The sequence below is a fragment of the Echinops telfairi genome, unplaced genomic scaffold (genome assembly GCF_000313985.2).
Source record: "Echinops telfairi isolate 266 unplaced genomic scaffold, ASM31398v2 ScPeMD7_7424;HRSCAF=8462, whole genome shotgun sequence".
In the NCBI taxonomy this organism is placed as follows: domain Eukaryota; kingdom Metazoa; phylum Chordata; class Mammalia; order Afrosoricida; family Tenrecidae; genus Echinops; species Echinops telfairi.
The window spans coordinates 32,212,337-32,217,245 of record NW_022111324.1 but is presented as its reverse complement, the minus strand read 5'-3'; positions in this window follow the sequence as shown (position 1 = coordinate 32,217,245).

Here is a 4,909-nt window from a genome sequence, read left to right as displayed (position 1 = left end):
GGAAACAATAAGAAATATATCAGTTGAGGTGTGAAAAACTGTTGATGTTTTAGTTGTCATTTATATATATATAAACATATATATGAATATACGTCTATAAAAAGATAACTAGGTCAGACTACACTCACTACAAGTGTTTTTTATTGCCATCATTTACAACAAGAATAGTTTCACAGTGTCACTGAATTGATGTCAATGTCAGCGATGGCACCATGTTCTCTAATTATATAACTACAGGGAGAGGGCCTTGCTCTGGCATGAGATAGCAGATATATCACCTTAAATCATAATAGGGAAACCTTAATTTGGTTTCAGAATTAGTTCTACTGAAAGTGTTTAAAACATGCTTATCTGATGCAGTGAAGCCAAATTGCAATTAAAATTCTACATTGATATTCAAAATGTTACTGAGGCCAACTACTATTCCACCCTTTTTGCACAAGCTTTATGATATGTTTTTGTTCTTTCTTCTGAACTTTTTTTTTTTAATTAATCAATTTATTGGGGCTCATACAATTTATCACAATACATAGATCAATTGTGTAAAGCACATCTATACATTTGTTGCCCTCATCATTCCCAAAATTCTCTTGCCTCCTGGGTTCCCGGAATCCGCTCATCTTCATTCCCCCCCACCTTCCCTTCCCCCTCCCCTTTCCCCCATGCACCCCTAATAATTTATAAATTATTCTTGTATCTTACATTACACTGTCCGGCGCCTCCCCTCACCCACCCCGCTGTGCCCGTCCCCCAGAGAGGAGGCCATACGTGGCTCCCTGTGATCCATTCCCCCTTGCTACCTCCCTCTTCCCTCCTGGTATCGCCACCGTCGCCCCCGGTCCCGAGAGGCTCCTCCGTCCTAGATTCCCTGCGCTTCCAACTCCCATCCGCACCGCTGTGTATCATCTGGTCTAACCAGGTCTGCAAGGCGAAACTGGGGTCCTGGTAGTTGGGGGGAGGAAGCGTTCAAGAACTAGAGGAACTGATCATGGTATTGGGACAGGAGGAAAGCGTAAAGAAATAGAGGAAAGAAGTAGGAGGCAAAGGGCATATATACAAGCCTAGGTACAGACATGTACATATGTAAATATATTTAAGATTAAGGGGGGAACAGACCTAGGTGCAATAATTATTGGTTTGGTAGTGGGGCGGCAGGTGGACATTGGGCCTCCTCATGCGCACTCCCCTAATACAAGAACACCTTGCCCAACTAAACGGTCCTTTTATATCTACCTTCCCGACATGATCGCTGAAGACAGATGTGTGCATGGGAAAATGTGGTGAAGAAAGTTGATGGTGCCCGGCTATCAAAAGATATAGCGTCTGGGGTCTTCTGAACTTTTAAGCCTTGTTTTTATTCCCACAGTCATGGCTGTACTCTAATTACTGAAAAGCAAATAGATTCTGCATTATAATTGCATAACTTTGTGAAACTGGGACACTGGTAATCCTTCAACGAATGAAGAAATATGGAACTGACATTTTGAGGAGAAAAATAGACCTTGATTTGGTAGGAAAGAGTAAAGAATTGGGAAAAAATGTGACTTCTAAATAGGTGCTATGGTGGGTGTTATGACAGGAGGGCTGTCCGTTTCCCAGTAACACCATACAGACTTGATTCTCACAGGGGAACTTTCTTCCTACAGTTTCTTAGAGAATCAAATATACTTAGGTGAAAGAGCTATTTAGCAATGAAGAAATAACTGGATGCAAAATTAAGATTCAAATTTATACAATCCCAAACTCTCAAAAGTAGAAGAGATTGTTTTTTATTAGGTGCAATCTGTATCGAGGAGATAAGGGATAAATATTAAGGAAATAAATTCTTGGTATACAAAGCTTTTATTAATATATTATCAGATTTGATCTTTGCAGTCAGTGAAGTAGAAGGATTTGTATTTTATTACTATACAATTAAGGGAAATTCTATTTGATTTACTCTCAAGTTCAGAGAGTTTAAGTGGTTTTCTAAGGTTAATACACTTCATTAATTGTATCAGTGTTTCTTTTCACCTGATTTAATGTTTATATGCCCATGACTCTTACTCTCGAAAAAATTGAAAATAAATATGATGTGCTTATTCATTGTTCTTTGTTGTATGTAGATCATGGGTTCAAAATATTTATAATTTTTAAATTTCTTTTGATAAAACTCTTCTCTGAGATAAGGAATGGATAACAATAAATAGATAATAACCCATTACTATACATATGAAAGTACCAAAATTATTTTAAAATAATGAAACTTAAATTTATCTCAATAAATTGGTTATCTATCTGACCTATAAATTCAGTATTCTTTAAACTATTTCCCTGGAAGTTCAAACTTATTTTAGTAATGCTGCCTTATTCAAAATTACTTTGGAAAGTACTTTCTGTAACAGATTTTATTATTAATTTTTAATATTTTAGAATTTTAAAAGTAGTATTATATGCTTAATTATTCATCCTCTGGCACTTATTTCTGAATAAGATTCAGATATTGCTGTAAAATGAAAAAGAGTTTTTTTAAGTAATTGAAATATTAACAGAACCTAGTTCAATACCCCAATGATAATTTTTTGGAGAAATTCCAAGGGAAAAAAATTACATATGGCATTCCCTTAAGAGTGCTGCATATATGCTTTATAGGATACTTCCAGTAGATGTCTTGGATTAAAGATGTATAACAAATCAATGCTTGATATAAACTTCCAAGAATTGTGTGGAGACAGTGTCTGACGTCCTCTGAGCAGCCCAAGGTGAATTGCTATGAGGCAGGAGTAAGACATGCCTCCACCCTCTAACCTTGTTTACCAGTTCAGACCCCAGAGCTTTCTGCTTCCCTGCTGGTTTAAATAATCCATTACAATGGCCACACATAACTCACAAACCATCATCCTAATTATAGGGTTTATTAGGAAGGTTATAGGATCGGAAATCATCAGGAAAGAGCAGTTAGTTCTCTGGTCAGGAAGAACTCCATCTGGTCCTCTGTCTCTCTAGGCAGCTCATTGAAATACACAGTGAGAGGGTAAAACTGACCAACCCCCTAGTTAAGAGTTTCACACTTATTTGTATAACATACTCATTCTATTATTTGGTGAGAATTATGGAGACTTTGGTTAGAAAAGCCATATAAAGTAATTTTATCTCATTGAACGTACAAAAAGCATGTCCAATGGGTAATGTATAATATCAATAAAAACACTAAATAAGTAGGAAAAGTATATATCCAGAGATTTTTCTATTTTTAGACATTAGTCTGGATTTTTGAAACATCATGGTGACAGTAAGCAAGTATAGTAAGGAATTCCATTTAAAAAGGCACTGACTAGGCTACCAGCTCTGAAGAAAACAATAAAATGCATGCCATAACTAATTCAAGAAATCAATTTTTTTAAAGTTTGATTAACCCTTTTCCAAAATGTCAAAAAAAAAAAAAAAAGCTTTATATAGGCTAAGAGAAGAAATTGGGAAGGTGACAGTGTTGCTCTGATGAAGCACTTTGCTTCTCACATAGAGTAACATATGAAATATAAGTAAATACATTGTGTATTATAAGCAGTGCTTGTGAAAAGTATTAAAAAATGTTAAATGCTAGCAAGTGAAATTGGATTAATCGCATAACTTTAATATTTGTGCTTCTGGATTATTGACTATTTACTTCTATTGTAAAAATTTTAATTCTACACTAGCAAAAGGCAAAATATACTAATTCAGAAAATAGACCTGGTTTAATGGAAAATCATGCTATTTTGAGAAAGTGGAGCAAAAGAATTAGAATGATTGAAAGAGTCTTGGTCCTGTGAACTACATAACTTCTCTTTAATTAGGTGAAAAGTATGTCACTGTGAATGTGATTTACATTGAGAACTGCCTGGTCACTAAACAGCTAAATGACATTGCCCTCGCTGAATGTCAGAACCTGCATGAAAATCAGTTTTGTTTAAAATATATATAGTATGTCTCTCACATCACAAATTAAGGATGGTAATTTATTTTTCTTTTTAGAATAGTTTCCTAGAATTTGAAGATCCTATTAGTTTTCTGGTTTACTATATCCGAGTTCTTGCTTCCCAATCCTGAAAGAATTCACACATCAGAAGCATTTTTGTAATCCAAGTGTTGCATCAGATTGAAACCATTTGTGCCAATCCAGGAAATCCCCAGGGGCCCAGGGAGCAAGTGGCCCAGAGCGGCACAAGCAAGCAGGAACTTGCCCGCCCGCCACACCAGATTTCCACCCTCCACTTGCAGAGCACCAAGAAAAAAGGGGCAGCAGCCGGGCAGGTGGTCGCTTTTATCCCCATGGTCTGGGAGACGTGGTTGAGGGTATTGGCGGACTTTATTGACTGGGTTTAGGCACACCTATGTGACGTTATGTGTCAAGTTTAGCTTCACCTGCCCCTAGGCACCCCTAGACTGAACATACTCAGTTTGGTTTTTCCCGTACTTTATTGACTGGGTTTAGGCACACCTATGTGACGTTATGTGTCAAGTTTAGCTTCACCTGCCCCTAGGCACCCCTAGACTGAACATACTCAGTTTGGTTTTTTCCATAGGTGTCCAATTAGTGTGCCTGATTTTCTGTCCAACTCCGTTATATTGTGGTACAGACAGCTAATTTTCATTTAGCTCAGGCATTCTTGAAGACAACCTGTCTTTTCTCCCTAATCTAGTGACCTGTCAATCCCAAGGAAATTAAAGTGTGATATTCCATCATTAGATGAATTACCTTCAATCTGTTACAAACACTACCTGAAGACTATTTCATGTTTGAACCAGAAGGATTAGATTATCGGATATTGATAAGGTATCTCAAATAAAGACTACTACTAACATATCTAATTACTTTATTATTATACACCCATTTTTGTTATTCCTGAAATGAAACATTGGAATTGGGACACAAATTTAATTTTTAAAG